This window comes from Dermacentor albipictus, chromosome 3 (genome assembly GCF_038994185.2).
Source record: "Dermacentor albipictus isolate Rhodes 1998 colony chromosome 3, USDA_Dalb.pri_finalv2, whole genome shotgun sequence".
In the NCBI taxonomy this organism is placed as follows: domain Eukaryota; kingdom Metazoa; phylum Arthropoda; class Arachnida; order Ixodida; family Ixodidae; genus Dermacentor; species Dermacentor albipictus.
Genome location: NC_091823.1, coordinates 158,287,597 through 158,305,794, shown reverse-complemented (window position 1 = coordinate 158,305,794; position 18,198 = coordinate 158,287,597). Strand labels below are relative to the sequence as shown.

The following is an 18,198-nucleotide window of genomic DNA, read 5'->3' as shown; positions in this document are numbered from 1 at the left end:
GTGGACAAGTCGCTTTTGTGGGCATCACGTTCGGCAGCCATTCTTGCGGGCCTTTCCACCCATACGGCTATCAACTTCATACACTTCGAACCATGTAAGCACATATGCTGGTCTCCGTTTTGAGCAAGTCATGGCCGAGGTAGGCCACAAGCACAATTTGCCCATGGCTGCAGCAGGCCAGAACGAACGGAGCGCACCAGTTACGGTGTGTGTATACTGGGAGTCTATGTCGCTTTGCGGACTGCAGGAGCAAATGCTTACCTCGAGGGACTGCTTACCAATGCAACTGACCAGGCCCCCACATCTGAGAAACGTAACACAGTTACCACAACCAAGTGTGGCAGCAAAACCAGATTCTGCAATCAATCACTTCACTGTAGCTTGCACAAAGACCCAGGCTATCAAGGAAGAGGAGCAATCACCAACGAGACTAGGAATATGGAAAATGAGAAAGCTTGCATTCAAGAGAGAAGCCACTCTGCTCTGCAAGCATTGAAGGCTAAAAACATCAAGAAAAGTAAAATGGTGCATAGGACATGTGCATAGGTTAATGCAAGACGCATGCCGATGCTGCATCAGCTATTTCAGGAGAGTAATTGCGCATGACAACATACACTAGAAGATACTGCTACAGATATGTTAGGCTACTAGACAGTGACTGGTATTAAGTATCAGCGAAGAATCGGTTGACCTTTATATTTGGATGAGGATGAATGACCTCTAACAAAAATGGGCAATGAGAAAGCTTGCATTTATAGAAGAAAAATTACATTTGGCACAAACGGAATTAACATGGCTAGGAAGCTGACTAAGGGCAAACTGATGGAACTCAATCTTTTGGCCAGCGTCGTCCGTGCTTGGTCTGATGTTGCAGGTGCATCTGAAGACGAAGAATTTCTAGAAAGTCCCTTTTGAGTTACCTGGAGGACTCAGCCAAATGTCCGTGCTGGTGGAATGGTGGCTGAAGCTCTTTGCAGTCTTAACACAGTCCTTTGCAGACTTGATATCTCATCCATATTCTTGTGCATGTGCTTCTTTGTTCTTGGTGTAAAAGTCTTGCAAATTCGGCTCCAGCCCCTTCCTGTTAGTGCAGATAGGAGCTCCTGTGACGACCAAGATGTGCTTGGCATAGACTCTGTTGGGGCAAAACGGTGACACATGAAATACAGCACAGACTAGCCAAATTTATGGGTGTTTTATATGTTCGAACCAATTACACTGAACCATAAATATGAACAAACATTCATATCTGCTGCAAACAGCAAGCCAATACAGCATAGATCAAACATATTTATTTCTGAACCATGTGTTGTTTACCTTGTAGTAGTAGCCAATGTCCACACAATGACCTTGTTGTAGCAGGCAGCAGCTTCTGTTTAGTGCGTGGAGTGTGTTGCTTTATACTGGCGCCGTCCTCATTACTGCATGTCTGGAACAGAAATTTTGACTGAATCAGAAATTGAAAAAGCAAAGTTTTGCAATGTGAAATGCAAAAAGGTGTGACATATATGTTGTAATGATTTGCGACTACAGAACACATGCAAATGTACACTGTCTGTTCTAGGGTGCTTAAGCAGCATGTTAAATAAATATTGCTATTGTCCATAAAATTGAGGTCTGCCTAACTACAATGCATGTCAACAGCGCAAGTACTATTAAGATCACAAATGAGAACATTTGTGGGTTGCCCTACGGTAAACCAATCTGAACAGCAAGAACATTTGGAACCAACAAGTACGAAATATGCGTGAATTATCATGCTTGCAACTGTTTAATACATTAAATTCTGTACTTTCACTTCATTTTACCAAAGGATTATTCAGTTTTGTGGACGGAAGACGTTGCCGGCCGACTCGAAAAAAAAGTTTAATATGTATATTGATAAGGCTACTCAGTCACCTACAACCACGGCTACAATAACATGAAAAATGAGACGCGCGTTCCGATATCGCTCTTTCTTTCCTGGTTGTGTGTGTAAACCAAACGACAGCCTCGCAAGTAAAGGTTTATTTAGGAACTGAGATCCTCACTGCCCATATGTAATGCAGGATCTAGTTCGTTAACTTGTGCCCGCCTGGAAGGTAATGAGACGGATATTATATAACGATTGAAGCAGCGGTGTTAAACGACTCACCGTTATTGCCGTTGTCAGCCGCAGCAAAATCCAGCTCCCGTTTCGATGCAGACCTGTTCCGAATGGCTCACGACCGAAACCCAACTGCCGGGCTTGCATGTCCGCTTGCAAACACGTAACTTCACCCCGAGTTACACCGAAGCGCAAGAAACTAGTTTTAGAAACAAAGAAGCAACCAGTCTTCAGTGTACGAACGAATGAATCCGTGCCGCCGTGCACTCGGAAATACCGGTAAAAATTTTAAATCCAGGCCAGAGATCACGTGAAAGATCGATGATGCTGAACGCTTTTTGCGTTTATAATGGCGAAGAAACAATAAACTTACTAACAAAAAGTACAATATCTAATTAGCAATAATAATTTTGCCTTGTTTTTATGTAAAAGAAAATGCTTAGGTAATTGTAAGAGAAAGTTTGTAAGAAAAAATTGCGCTTATTACGACGCCTCTGCCGGGAAATGTTGTAACTAACGAACGCATCCCGAGGTGATGCTACTAGGTCGGCTTTGTTAGCAGCAGCGCGCGGTCGATTTTTTCGCCCTCTGTGGCCATTTGTTGAACTTGAGAGCGTGCCACCCCTGCGCGAACGCAGGTGAAAACGAGCATAATGGCGCAGCTTCTGCTTTCCCGTCCTGCCGCGCGCCGAAGTGATGGTGCAGAGTCGCCCGTCACTTCCGGTCGCTTTTCATTGGGCATGGGGCGGCCGCGCAAATTGAACGTTTATTCTGTCAGGTTTGCTTGCTCGCACGGCCGCCTGGTTGCTGCTGCTTCCTTGTGGTCTCTAACTAGAGCGGTGAGGCGGGTAGTTGGTACTGCGTTTCGTGCTGAGCATATTATTTTGGGGTGGGGTGGGGGGCGCAGTCTGTGCTGCATCACTGAGGGTACAGTACACAAATCGGGACGGTGAGCGAGATGATCGGCGCTTTTCTGCTGCCGCGATTAGATTATTCGCTGCGTCCGAACGAAGCAACCTTGCGAGGTCACAGCGTAGTTTCAGCGATATTCTGGCTCGATAAAGACGCTCACATCTTGGTCGGGCGACAGCGACGCGTAAACATTCATGAGCAGACTGAAGACTGCGTTTGCAAGCGCGTATGCTCTGGATAAGAAATTACAGCTTTGACGACACCAGCCCTTAATATATAGGCTTAGCCTTACAAACTGTATTTGAGGATGCACTTAGAAAGCAGATCAGTAGCTTAGTAAACCTCTGAATAAATTAGGCAAGGTACGTGGAAACTCGGGTTTGAGAACTTCCAACGTCATCTCGCCTCTATAAGTCTTCTTTATGGATTCACCATGCAAATTGTACGTTGATGCCATTGTACAGCAAAGGCTCGTCCAACAGCACGTCGCTGTTTGTTCAGCAATGTATCCAAACAACTTCCATTTCGCCACTTTTTGTTGGGCTATTAAGGGCACCGCAATATTAGTGCAGAATTGTGCATGTTGCTCTCGTGTTTTAGTTCTGCTACTGCAGTTTTTCTAGAAGTGTTTAATTGCATGTTAATATTCCTGTGAGCACGAAAAATAATGATAATTAAATTGTAAGTGAAAGGGCGTTCTTTTTCTGGATGATACATTTTTGGAGTGGCCGTCATGCCTGTAACATCAGAATCCTTGAAAAAATTTACAGTCACTTAGGAATGCGAAAAATTGTCACGTGACCACGATACGTTAGTTCATACATTGTCACGTGTCCTTCACAATTCTACCTTAATCTCTCGTAATCCACCGTGCTATAGTTTGTACGAACCTTAATGCAATTTATTCCACCCTTATTCACAATATTTACCCATAATTGCTCATAATTAACATTGTTCTATTTACTACCTTCTGTATCACTACTGACGTCATAAAGTACGGTGATGACGCCACATTGTATTTATTTATTATACATACTTTCAAGGCCTAGAGGGCACAACAGAAAGAAGCGATGAAAATATGCAATATTTCCAGTGCAAGGCAAGAATAGAAAATCAAACTGTAAGACAATTTGAACGGCGACCTTGAATTAGTGGTGTCACAAATTGAGACTGTGGAGGCGTGAAGGCGGTTCCATTCAGTGGCTGTTCTTGGCAAAAAGGAAGAATGGCACATCAATTTTGTGTTGATGGTCGATGCGAGATGAGAACTTGGTGTGGGGAAAAGGATTTTCTTTACGAGAAGAACTAAATCAGCATATTCTATGAAAAAGACAGGGACGAAAGTACTTGCGACGTAACCAAAGGTGAGGATGACCTAGTGTTCTTTTCATGGACGTGACGCTAGAATGACGTGAATAATTTGAGAGAATGAAACGGGCGGCGCGGTTCTGAATGCTTTCTGAATGCTTTCAAGGGAAATGACAAGATTGGCATGAGCAGGGTCTCGTATGGATTGGTGTTGCGGAGAACGCCAGCTTTCCTACCTGAAAGGCCATAAAATGCTTTCGCATTAAAAATGCAATACATACACACATTGCTCAATGCGTGGACGTGTACACGTTACTCAGACTTATGCATCAATGCTTTCAACACCCTTCAGGCGTCGATTTAACACCCTTCTTCGAGCAATGTCGCACCTTATGTGTGGTATGCACCCTTGTGATAGGGTGTTTTGGCCGAAAAGGGTGCTAAAAGGTGTGGGCATGGGTGTAAATGCAGGAAGCACCCCTCCCAACACCCATAAGGGTGTAAAAATGTTTATTGCACTGAAGGCCGAAAGCAATAGGAAAGTCAAACGCTACATAGCACATGGTAAAAAGCTTGATGCATGAGACAGGCCGATGCCGCATCAGTTATTTCAGGAGAGAAACTGCGCAAGGCAACGTACACCAGAAAATAGTGCTACAGATATACTACCAGACAGCAAATGGTATTATATATCAGCAAAGAATTGGTTCACTTTTATGTTTGGAAAAGGAGGAAGCATGATCTCTAACAAGAATGGGGGATGAAAGGCTTGAATTCACAGAAAAAAATTCACTACCATTCCACTCTGTGAACGTGGATCACCAGCGAAGCTGTGTATGTGGGCCCCTTAATGGTGAACTGTTCATTGTGATGCGTCAAACGCCGTATGCACGTAAATAGAAGGCGATGGGCGACTATTCGCTCCTCCACGACATTGAGCATCGCAAGATGATGAGGCTCACGGGAAACATTCGGCTGTATTCTAGCTATGTCGGCGACTAGCCTTCTTGGCTTCATGGTACTCTAGGCCCTACCGGGCGCACCGCATTCATTTGGCGTTAGCGGCCCGCTCGTCGTCGTCCATTTCGGCCCGCCGTCGCCGCACGTGTTCCCGTTGTTGCTGCCGCCGACGATCTAGACGGGCACGCTGTCCTTCGTCCGTGAGGAAAGAGCTATTCGATGGGCCCGACAGCCATTCGCGCTTCTGTTCTCCTCTTCGGAGCGAACGATACACGTCGTGCCCATAGCGCGGCTAAAGTACAGCTGATAGCGTCGCTAGGGAAGAGTCTACGTCACGAGAGAATCACGTGCGGGAGAACGACACAGGGCAAGCGCCAACTTAATTTATCTTTATTCACTTGAAAATCGGCAAATATAAGGCAAATCACAGACTTCCGCTCAAGGACCACAATGCATCACCTGCCGAACTGTTCAAGATATGACATTTCGCTTCTAAAGAGAATCACAAAAGTATCACTAACACAGTTTTTTTCCAGTCTTCTTTATATGGAATGCTTCCAAAAACTCACGTGCCTGAGTATCTCTGCTTCTGCCAAGAATCTTTATCTCTCGGAACCATGGTTCACGCTTCTTGCAGTAGAGGCATTGTTTTCGTGACGAATGTTCTGCCGCCCGGTCAAACACAGTGCAAGTTGCGCAATGTTGCCAAAGATGCGCACCTCCTTCTTCTTTCGGTGACCGCACATGTTCAGCTGCGTGGTCACTGCGTGGTTCTGTGTGTACTATCGCGTGAAATATGACTGAACATTCTTCTTTATGGTCGAAGAGGCTCCAGGGCTGTGCAGGGGCTCTCACATGCGAAATAGCGGTGTATTAAGTAACACTTATTGAAACTTGTGTTTAGGTGTGGAACATACCCTGTGTCTGCGCAGCTGTACGTCTTGGAGCCCCTTCGATCATGGGCACCGGTGAGGCAGGTCATATTGGACGTGACTGTACATAGTATTGCCCGCAACGTGAAAAAGGTGGCGAGCAGACGTGGCATCCCAGTCATGTTTTCGGCTCCTCGGAAAAACGCACAGCTCTGCGCCCGCGCCGAAAGCGAGGGTACGAGGAGCAGCTGCAGCAAAAAGCATGGCAAGCAGTTTGTAGAGTGCTGCACCCGGTGTGGTATATCAAATACCATTGACCTATGGGAAAACCAGTGTGGGCCCAACGGGTTGACACGAGAATGACCGCGCAGCTGAACATGTGCGGTCGCTGAAAAAAGGAGGTGCGCATCTTTTGCCACATGGCGCAACTCCAACAACGCATGAAGAAGACTTAGGCCATCGACGGGGCTTCTCGGGGGTTGACAAGAGGAGGAGGGCAAGGTAGTGAAGTGCCTGCGCATGTAAGCCGAGAGTAGAGAAGGGAGTCACAATTCCCGTTCAAGGTCCCTACCGAAAAAACACCTCCTCGGAACACGGGCGATGCAAACCGTGTCTACCACCGTAGGTATCGTCACGATTAGCGCTTGCCGCAAGATCTGTCCCGAACACTTATTCTTGCGGCGCACTGTGCAATCACCGCGACAACGCCATAAAGGACTGCCACCTCAAACTGCCAGCCGACGATATTAGACGCCGTCTCCCTGGCAAGAACTGTTTTTTTTAATATGGCAGAGAGGAACACGTCGAACGAAAGTGCCGCAACGCTGTGGGACTCAAGTGCGAACACTGCTCGAGACATCGCGTTTCAGCACTTTTCTCCATGTCGAAACGAAACGGCGGTAGCCCGTCTCCCGAGAACAGTTACACACAAGTCAAGCATCAGACTACGAAAAGTGACAATGCATGAAACACAAGTGCTCCGTACCATCAATGCGACGTGGACACCTGTACTGGTGCAGACGGCATCAGTGCAGTAACTCCGCGTTTGTGCAATTGGTGCTTCAGGTCGGCAGCCAGAGAACGTTCATTCGATGCGACCTGTCAACAACGTTCGGCCTGCCATCCCTCGGGGCACAAGACCTCTCTCTGCCGACACTTGGCGCTTCTAAGTATTCCCGCCTCTACAGTTGTCCAAGCTCCTGGTTCAACCTCCGCAGTCATTTTCACTCCCGCGACATCCAGTTAGAAGAGTTGGAGTTACCTGAAGTCTGCCCCACGAATAATCTAGCGATCGGGCAAGATCTCTCCGCACTCTTGCGCGAAGGCAAGGTGCTTGTCATGTGAGCACTAAGCACTGATCGACCGAGATCGACAATCCGTGTTCTGATTGTCCGACTACTATTGGCGTTTCGTGACTGGAAGGATAGAACGCCTAAGCAGCGACCTACTTGGCTTGCTGAAGAGAACCGAAGAGAACGCCATGTTAATTAGTCCCAGCTCTTCTATCAATTAAGGAATAAACGTCCTTGCTATAAGTAAACTGCACCCGACTGACGTCAGTCTCTATCTTCAATACTTGTGGTGATCGGCGTGCGATTCAAAGTGACGTTAAAATTTATCCAAATTCACGGCCCTAGCATTACCTGCACGTCACGTTGAAGCATTTATGGTTTCATTCCGTTGTGATCTGACAGACCATTAAAACATAAAACGTCACAAACAGATACATAGCTCTCAGCAGTCGTTCAAGCTTTATTTGCACATAAGTAATCCAGTTCATTGTTGAAGCCACTCGCTTTCGCTAAAATTTTAGCCTTAAAGCTACAAAATCTTGATTAGGACATCTCTGCATCATAAATGAGACGAAATCATGACGGAATAATTCGCCGGCAATGGTATGATTTCAAGTTTGATAATGAAACAAATTTGCTAACAAGCATTAAACATTGTCCTTCTTATTGCGCTATGTCTAACAAATTGCGCACTGCTTGAACAGCAAACCTTTACCGCATTTATATACGGTGTACATGCCCGATATTCAATAAAAAACTGTTTTCTGCTTCAGATTTTAAAAGGTATCGTCATCCTTACTTACCATCCTTACTTGAATCTTCAACTGTTCTACCGCTCTTTTGCCCCCTTCGAGCACCCGACTACGCGCATACCCGCCGTAGTGGGTTGCGCTCTTAGCTTCGCTAGAAGCTACCAATCTACGAGTGCCCCCGGTCGATCAGGTCAGGCCAGGTCAGGTCAGCCACTTCTCGTGACCGTTTAGCTCTTGATTCGTGTCGGCACCACTGCAGCTATGGAGACGGGCCAGATGAGTGAGGGGACCCCCGGGTACGAGGCGAGCACCAGGTCCGAGGCGAGCCCCTCGTCCGGGGTGAGCACAGGCGCGAACCAGAGTGAGGATGACGACCGCCCTACCATCATTGTGGCACTGTGCTGCTTCCTCCTTATTCTACTTATACTGCTGCTGCTGTCATTAAGCGGAATCCTCAGCAGAGCGTCTGAAGAGAATGAAGGAACTGGCAAGACCGAACCAGCCGTCTATATAAACGTCAATCAGGGCGGCGGCGGCGGCGGCGGCGGCAGAAAATCGTCGCCACCGGCGACGCGGAATTCTACCACGGCTTCGAGCTGGAGCACGACCGGTCCGCAGACTACTACTCCGGCAACGACCAAGCCAACGCCAAGCACAACGACTGAGGACAGCTGGCACTACAGCCAAGACTATACGCAACCAATCTGGACCTATCTGCACAGCTACCTCTGTCCCTTCTGGGCGGACAAGCAGGGCTTTCGCAGTCACCGTCGCACGTACGGAATCGCCTACTTCCCGTACATGTTCTGCCACTATGCTATGTACTGCTGCTACACTCTCGACGACAACATGCAGCTGCAACCGGAGCTGCCGGACGTGGACCTTCCGCCGAGGGACGCCGTGCGCCGCATGGCCAACTTCAAGGCGGAAAACCCTTACCTGAAGGTGTGGCTCGCTGTTCGCGGCCCTGACTCGGCGTTTGTCAAGCTGCTGGCCAACGCCAACAACGAAAAGGCCACGTTCCAAAACAACGCGCTCGCCTGGATGAAAACCAACAACTACGACGCCATCCGAATGTGGTGGAACAACGCGCCCGACTCGCTTAACCGCAGTATCGCGGAGCTTTACAATGACACCAACGATGTTTTCTTGCAGCACAATAACCGCACCTTTGGCTTTGTTTTTCCATACGGTTCCTACGAACGGGCATCGTACAACACGAGCAAGCTGGCGCACAGGCGCGCTTACCACACCATCGTGTTGTACCACGAGTACCCGCGCAACATCACCAACCGAAAGGCGACGACGTACACCATTCGGGAAATGAGAGTCTACTCGGAAAAGCTTAACCAAACAGACCGCCCCGCCTTTTGCCACTTGTATCCATTTGTGGCACTGACGTACAAGATCGACCCGGCCAAGTGCGAGAACGGAAGCAGCAGCAAGCCGTACAACATCGATCCACTGGGATATGGGCCTCCGGGACCACTCACCAAGATGGCGGGCATCCTGTCGCTGCCAGAAGTGTGCGACATCCTCGACTCCTCGTGGAACCAGACCACCATTCTGGCCGACGCCGCGAATTTTCGCCCCTTTTATCATTTCGCCTGTAAAGGGGAGGATGCCATCGCCTACACTGCTGAAGACGACGCGCTGGAGAATTTGAGGGAACTTGACCGAGAGTTCGAAGAAGAGGTGTTCGGCGTGATGAACCCCGAGTACGATGACTTTCCAGGTGTGTGTCCACCACCAATAGGTGTTCCCGGTGGTTATCCTATTATGAAAGATGCATTCCAGATAATGATACATTGATGATGGTCTTTAAGAATACTTTTCCTTTTTTGCCTTTGTCGCTTTTTGGCTACAAGTGTGACAGCTGTGACACTGCATCGTTCTTTTATTTATCCTTTTTTCGCCGTTCTCCACCGCTTTAACAGAGCATGGACATTTGCTTGCTTGTTTGTTTGTTTGTTTTTTTGTTTGTTTGTTTGTTTGTTTGTTTTTCTCGTAACTCCTTATGAACTGCTGTGCCCTCAATAATCTTGGAATGAGACCGCAAGTACTAGAACATGGCAATTATAGCATCGTTAATTGTCCCTAGCGCTCTGAGTTTACTCTGAAAGGAATGCCAATAAATATTCTTATGCTATAGTGGCGGTGAAGAGCCAGACAGAAGCACAATCGTCATTCACGAACCTAATGCTTTATTGGGTGAACTTGCGCACAGAAATACAAGTGACAATCGGAGCACAACGATGGCGGCAAAAATAGTATCGGTCGTCGAAATCTCATATACGTGTATAACGGGCCAAATATTATAGCGCCAGCATTCGGAGTGTCAAAGCCGAAAAATCACCGTGTGCGTGTGTGCGCGAGTGTGTGTGTGTGCGTGCGCGTGCGTGTGTGTGAAGCCGGTAACCTTTTATGGAGAGGGAATAGAGAAGCATACAAGAACCTGCCAATCGGAGAGCTTAGAAGATCGTGGGGCGGTCTAGCCGCCACTGGGAACTGGGAGGGAGAAAGAGTGCAGCACACCTGCGTATGGGTGCTCGAAAGATGAAAAGTCACAGCTGGGTATCTCTCCCTCCTTCCAGCTCTCTTTCCTACTCGAGAAAGGGAGAGGGTGGCGGCGATGCAGCGTTATCGCTTCTACTTTCGAGGCAACCTAGTCACGCAACACTTACATAAACTTAGAGAAGGTAAACGGTATCTTCACCAGTGTAAAGGAAATAAGAGTAGCGGTGGCATTGTGAACTAAAGTATACGGCCGAGAGAAGGCGCTGGCAAAATCAAAACTAATATCATCATCATTACGTAGTGAGCAATATGGCCGCTGCGGTAGCGGCTGGTGGGGCTGGTCGCGCTACTCGCTCGCTGGTCTTGGGCGTTTTGTTACCGCTTTCGGTGCGGTAAGCATGTATACGTTACTCTAACATGACCACAGATGTCTTTATTATGTCGCCAGGTGACCGAGAGGCATAGGCGCATCTACAGGGGGGCAGGGGAGGAGCTACTTGCCCCCCCCCCTCCCCACACTTTAAGAACTGGGGGGAGCAGGCCATTTGTGCCGCCCCCACCACTTTTCAAAAGTCGTGAATACGGCGCCTGGAGATCCGACCAAGATCACTCGAGTTTACAGAAAGTCGCTCAAAGCCCTAATAATGGGGGTCTGGCCTTGTCCACCAGCTGCTTGCAGAGCAGTGGCGTACCTACTGTTTTTCGAAGTCGGGGTATATATCGGAAAGGGATCTTCACAGTATGTGCCACCTGGGATCGCTCTGCCACCGCTACTATTCCGCATTCATCCCCACGCTCACAACGGCAGCACAACCCTGCATATAATTTCCTGTTTGACTTATGCGACACGTGCTCGTTTTTCGTGTACTTTACCACAAAGCCCGACACGGAGCGCTCCTTGCAAAGGGAGCGGAGCAGTGGCGTAGCCAGAAATTTTGGTCGGGGGGGGGGGGGCTACGCCACTGGCCCAAGATTATATATATATATATATATATATGTATATGTATATTGTCACGTGGTGGTGATGTTAAGAACACAGTAGCAATACTGTGATAGACAAAACTAACTTTTATTGGGCGAACCTGTGCCCACAAAACAGCCTACACTTATAGCACAACGATAGCGGCGAACACGGTCGGCGATCGTCGAAAATCTGATCAGCGGGTCAAGCGCGTCGGCTTTTATAGAGCAGTCGTCGAATGTTCCAGACTAATCGTTCGGACCCGCGTGCCTTCTACAAAGTTCTACACCATTCGCGACAGGCGAATAAATCAGATAACACAAGGTTCGGCGACAACACACTGCGGACAGAAGCATCGATAAATTTCCAGAAACTTCGGATACATGTAGGCGCGTCCCGCGCTGTGCGACAACATTTGTTAGGGGGCGAAACTTGGTCGCCCGATAAAGATAAGTACACGTGTCATTACCCCCCTCTTAAAAAGCATCGACCCGATGCTGCAAACTAAAGAAGGTAATAAACAAAAGCACTCGTAGCAAAGAAAAGAACAAAAATGACGAAGTTCGTCAGCGTCCGTAAAAGGGTTTAAGGCGCACCACGTGGACCACTTCAGATCGTGCGCGGCGCCGCTGCGAATGCGAAATGCCGTCTGGCACGACCTCATAGTCCAGAGCGCCAATACGTCGGATGACCTTGTAGGGTCCGAAATAGCGTCGGAGGAGTTTCTCACTGAGTCTTCGTCGGCGTATCGGGGTCCAGACCCAAACACGGTCGCCAGGCTGGTACTCGACGAAGCGTCGTCAGCGGTTGTAGTGTCGGCTATCGGTCCTCTGCTGGCTCTTGATTCGCAAGCGGGCGAGCTGTCGGGCTTCTTCGGCGCGCTGGAGATAGCTAGCGACGTCAACATTGTCTTCGTCAGTTACGTGCGGCAGCATGGCGTCAAGCGTTGTCGTCGGGTTCCTGCCGTAAACCAGCTGAAACGGCGTGATCTGTGTTGTTTCTTGCACCGCCGTGTTGTACGCAAAGGTTACGTACGGCAGGACCGCGTCCCACGTCTTGTGTTCGACGTCGATGTACATTGCTAGCATGTCGGCAAGCGTCTTGTTCAGGCGTTCCGTGAGACCATTCGTCTGCGGATGGTAGGCAGTTGTCCTCCTGTGGCTTGTCTGGCTGTACTGCAGAATGGCTTGGGTGAGCTCTGCTGTAAAAGCCGTTCCTCTGTCGGTGATGAGGACTTCTGTGGCACCATGTCGCAGCAGGATGTTCTCGACGAAAAATTTCGCCACTTCGATTGCACTGCCTTTTGGTAGAGCTTTAGTTTCAGCAAAACGGGTGAGATAGTCCGTCGCCACGACGATCCACTTATTGCCGGATGTTGATATCGGAAACGGCCCCAACAAATCCATCCCAATCTGCTGGAATGGTCGGCGAGGGGGTTCGATCGGCTGCAGTAATCCTGCTGGCCTTGTCGGTGGTGTCTTGCGTCGCTGACAGTCTCGGCATGTCTTGACGTAACGGGCGACGTCGGCGGTCAGACGCGGCCAGTAATACCTTTCCTGTATTCTCGACAGCGTCCAGGAGAATCCAAGGTGCCCAGCGGTTGGATCGTCGTGTAGGGCGTGCAGTATTTCTGGACGCAGCGCTGACGGTACAACAAGAAGGTAGCTGGCGCGGACTGGTGAGAAGTTCTTCTTCACGAGCAGGTTGTTTTGTAGCGTGAACGAAGATAACCCGCGCTTAAATGCCCTAGGGACAACGTCGGTGTTCCCTTCCAAATACTCGACGAGGCCTTTTAGCTCCGGGTCGGCTCGTTGCTGTTTAGTGAAGTCTTCCGCGCTTATTATCCCAAGGAAGGCGTCGTCGTCCTCGTCGTCTTGCGGCGGGGGATCGATGGGGGCGCGCGATAAGCAGTCGGCGTCGGAGTGTTTTCTTCCGGACTTATATATTACCGTGACGTCATATTCTTGTAGTCTGAGACTCCACCGCGCCAGCCGTCCTGAAGGGTCCTTTAAGTTAGCTAGCCAACACAATGCGTGATGGTCACTGACGACTTTGAATGGCCTGCCATAGAGGTAAGGGCGGAATTTAGCTGTAGCCCAAATGATGGCGAGGCATTCCTTCTCAGTCGTAGAATAGTTGCTTTCCGCTTTTGACAGCGACCGGCTAGCATACGATATCACCCTTTCAAGTCCTTCTTTCCTCTGGACTAGGACGGCACCGAGGCCTAGGCTACTGGCGTCAGTGTGGATTTCGGTATCGGCGTCCTCGTCGAAGTGTGCAAGTACCGGCGGCGTCTGCATGCGTCGTTTGAGTTCTTGAAATGCCTTGGCCTGCGGCGTTTCCCACTTGAACGCGACATCACATTTGGTTAGATGTGTTAGCGGCTCCGCGATGCGTGAAAAGTCCTTGACAAAGCGCCTATAGTAGGCATACATGCCAAGGAATCTGCGTACTGCCTTCTTGTCGGTTGGCTGCGGGAACTTTGCGATGGCAGCTGTCTTCTGTGGGTCGGGGCGTACTCCTGATTTGCTGATCACGTGGCCTAGAAACAAAAGCTCATCGTAAGCGAAGCGGCACTTTTCCGGCTTCAGAGTGAGCCCTGATGACTTGATGGCTTCTAACACTCTCGCAAGCCGCCTAAGGTGATCGTCGAAATTTCCGGCGAAGACAACGACGTCATCCAGGTAGACAAGGCACGTCTGCCACTTCAGTCCGGCTAACACCGTGTCCATGACGCGCTGAAACGTTGCAGGCGCCGAGCACAGTCCGAATGGCATGACCTTGAACTCGTAGAGGCCGTCTGGCGTGATGAAGGCAGTCTTTTCGCGATCTCTCTCGTCGACTTCTATTTGCCAGTAGCCAGACTTGAGATCCATCGACGAGAAGTATTTAGCGTTGCAGAGCCGATCCAATGCGTCGTCTATCCGTGGAAGGGGGTACACATCCTTCTTCGTGATCTTGTTCAGTCGACGATAATCGACGCAGAAGCGTAGGGTTCCATCCTTTTTCTTTACCAGGACTACAGGAGAGGCCCACGGGCTTTTCGACGGCTGGATGATGTCGTCGCGCAGCATTTCGTCGACTTGTTGCCTAATAGCTTCACGTTCTCGCGTCGAAACTCGGTAAGGGCTCTGGCTGAGTGGTCGAGCGCTCTCTTCGGTTATTATGCGATGCTTTGCAACTGGTGTTTGTCGAATCCTCGATGACGTCGAAAAGCAGTCTTTGTATCGTCGAAGAAGACTTCTGATCTGTTGCTGCTTACTCATAGGAAGACTTTGATTCACGTCGAAGTCTGGTTCGGGGACTATGCTCATCGGGGTAGATACGGCTGAATCCGAGAGGACAAAGGCATTGCTGGTTTCCACAATTTCCTCGATATATGCGATTGTCGTGCCCTTGTTGATGTGCTTGAACTCTTGGCTGAAGTTGGTTAGCATAACTTCCACTTGCCCTCCGTGGAGTCGAGCGATCCCTCTTGCGACGCAAATTTCACGGTCGAGCAATAGATGTTGGTCGCCCTCGATGACACCTTCTACGTCAGCGGGTGTTTCAGTGCCGACGGAAATAATAATGCTGGAGCGCGGCGGGATGCTCACTTGATCTTCGAGCACACTCAAGGCGTGGTGACTACGACAGGTCTCCGGCGGTATCGCTTGATCTTGTGACAGCGTTATCGATTTCGACTTCAGGTTGATGACTGCGCCATGTTGACTCAAGAAGTCCATGCCGAGAATGACGTCTCGTGAACACTGTTGGAGGATAACGAAGGTGGCAGGGTAAGTCCGGTCATGAACGGTAATTCTCGCCGTGCAGAGTCCAGACGGCGTGCTGAGATGTCCTCCAGCGGTTCGAATTTGAGGGCCTTCCCACGTAGTCTTAACTTTCTTCAACTGGGCGGCGATGTGTCCACTCATGACGGAGTAATCAGCCCCTGTGTCGACTAAGGCAGTGACTGCGTGGCCGTCGAGAAGCACGTCGAGGTCGGTGGTTCTTTGTCTGGCGTTGCAGTTAGGTCGTGGCGTCGGATCACGGCTGCGTCGTGTTGAACTGAAGTTGGAACGTCGCGTCGTCAAGTCGTCGTTCGTCGGTGTAGTCTTGCCTTCCTGACTTCGTCGGGACGGCGGCGTGTCGTTGTTATGTCGTCGAGATCGTTTCGTCGTCGTCTTCGTCGGCGGCGGAGGATCTTCGTCAGTTCGACGAACAGCAACCGCACCTCCATCGGTTGCTGCTTTTAGTTTTCCGGATATGGGCTCGCAGAGCGGCCCCGGGCTGGGCCGGTGTATGGTCGGCGCTGTGGCGACAGGTAGCGGCCTGGTGACGGCGAACGGGATGGTCGTCGAGGGCTCCATTTAGTAGCGGCGAGGTAGTCGGCGATATCGCGGGGTCGTTCGCCAATCTGTGGCCGCGGTGCGTTAACGGCGAAACATCGCAGTCCCATCTCTCGGTATGGGCATCGGCGGTACACATGGCCGGCTTCACCGCAGTGGTAGCAGAGCGGGCGGTGGTCGGGGGCGCGCCAAACGTCAGTCTTCCTCGCGTAGGTGCGCTGGGCGACGGGTGGTCGTGTTGGCGGTGGCGGCCGCGGACGACGGAACTGCGGCGTGACAGGGCCCTGGCGCGGTCGCGGAGGGGGTCCTTGACGGCGTGCGACGGCGGCGTAGGTCATCGCTTGCGGCTCATGCTGCGGCGATTCAGGGGCTACTCCAAGTTGTTGTTGGAGTTCATCACGCACGGCGTCGGCAATCGAAGCCACTTGAGGCTGTGATGATGGGAACAGCTTTTGTAGCTCCTCCCGCACGACAGCTCGGATAGTCTCGCGTAGGTCGTCGGCGGCCAGTGACTGAACTCCGGCGTAGTTTGTCGAGGTCGTGCGGCGGTCGAATTGCCGGTTTCGCATCTCGAGTGTCTTCTCGATGCTGGTGGCCTCGTGAAGAAACTCGTCGACGGTCTTCGGTGGGCTTCGTATCATTCCGGCAAAAAGTTCCTCCTTCACACCACGCATCAGCAGGCGGACTTTCTTCTCCTCGGGCATTTCAGGGTCGGCGTGGCGGAAGAGACGGCTCATTTCTTCCATGTAGATCGCGGGCGTCTCATTAGGTAGCTGCACCCGGGTTTCCAATAGCGCTTGGGCTCGTTCTCGGCGTACGACGCTTGCGAATGTCTGCAGGAAGCCGCTTCGGAAAAGTTCCCAGGTCGTTAGGGTGGTTTCTCGGTTCTCGAACCACGTCCTGGCCGCGTCTTCCAATGCGAAGAAGACATAACGCAGTTTGTCGTCGCTGTTCCAGTTGTTAAACTTAGCGACTCTCTCGTACGTCTCAAGCCAGCCTTCCGGGTCCTCGAAAGTTGAACCACGGAACGTCGGAGGCTCCCTGGGCTGCTGTAGCACGACGGGCGATGCCGGGGCTGCCATTAGGGTGGACTTGGTGGCAATCTTTCTGGTCGTCTCAGGCAAAAGTCCGTGCTCCGGGGGCAGTTGTTGAAGACGGCGGCTTGCTCGATGGTCCGGGACTGCGTTGGTGTTGTCTTTGCGTTCCGGGCTTGGATCACGGCTTGTCGGGGGCGTCCGGTACATGGACCAAAAGCACCTCCACCAGATGTCACGTGGTGGTGACGTTAAGAACACAGTAGCAATACTGTGATAGACAAAACTAACTTTTATTGGGCGAACCTGTGCCCACAAAACAGCCTACACTTATAGCACAACGATAGCGGCGAACACGGTCGGCGATCGTCGAAAATCTGATCAGCGGGTCAAGCGCGTCGGCTTTTATAGAGCAGTCGTCGAATGTTCCAGACTAATCGTTCGGACCCGCGTGCCTTCTACAAAGTTCTACACCATTCGCGACAGGCGAATAAATCAGATAACACAAGGTTCGGCGACAACACACTGCGGACAGAAGCATCGATAAATTTCCAGAAACTTCGGATACATGTAGGCGCGTCCCGCGCTGTGCGACAACATTTGTTAGGGGCGAAACTTGGTCGCCCGATAAAGATAAGTACACGTGTCAATATATATATATATATATATATATATATATATATATATATATATATATATATATATATATATATAGCTGCACGTTGCAGCTCAGCCTCCTCCTTAAGAAGAAGCTTTAATTCGGGTGCTCCTATTTAAGTACATGTAGAAGGGGAATTCGTTTTTTCCTGCAATCGCTTAACCAAATTTGAGGAGATTTGTTGTATTTAAAAGACAAAGTTTAATTGTAGTGACTATTGAATTCGAATTTTTCATTTAGGTGGTCAATTATTTATTAAAACTTGGCCAAAATTGAAAATTTTCAGAAAACGAAACTATCAAGTTTAAAACTCCGTGACTCAACAATGAAAAATGATATCACAATTCTGTGAATTGAACCTAATAGTACATCTACAGCGGACAAAATAGATATGTTACACACGAATCTAAAAAAAAATCTAGTATTGTGAAATACGGAATCTAGTATTGTGGAAATACGGCTTTTGCAGAACCGTTGTACACAACGTAACCAATTCACGTAAGATACAAATTGACACA

At 49.8% G+C, this 18,198-nt stretch overlaps 1 long non-coding RNA gene across 1 annotated transcript; it reads right to left on the bottom strand.

Annotated features, from left to right (window-relative positions):
• Window positions 1-858: 858 nt before the first annotated feature.
• On the bottom strand, window positions 859-2,224 carry LOC139057011 (uncharacterized). Its single transcript, XR_011512514.1, has 3 exons — window positions 2,135-2,224; window positions 1,318-1,429; window positions 859-1,135 (listed from the first exon to the last, which is right to left on the bottom strand). It is a non-coding gene; the product is annotated as an uncharacterized lncRNA (long non-coding RNA).
• Between the last annotated feature and the right edge of the window lie 15,974 nt (window positions 2,225-18,198).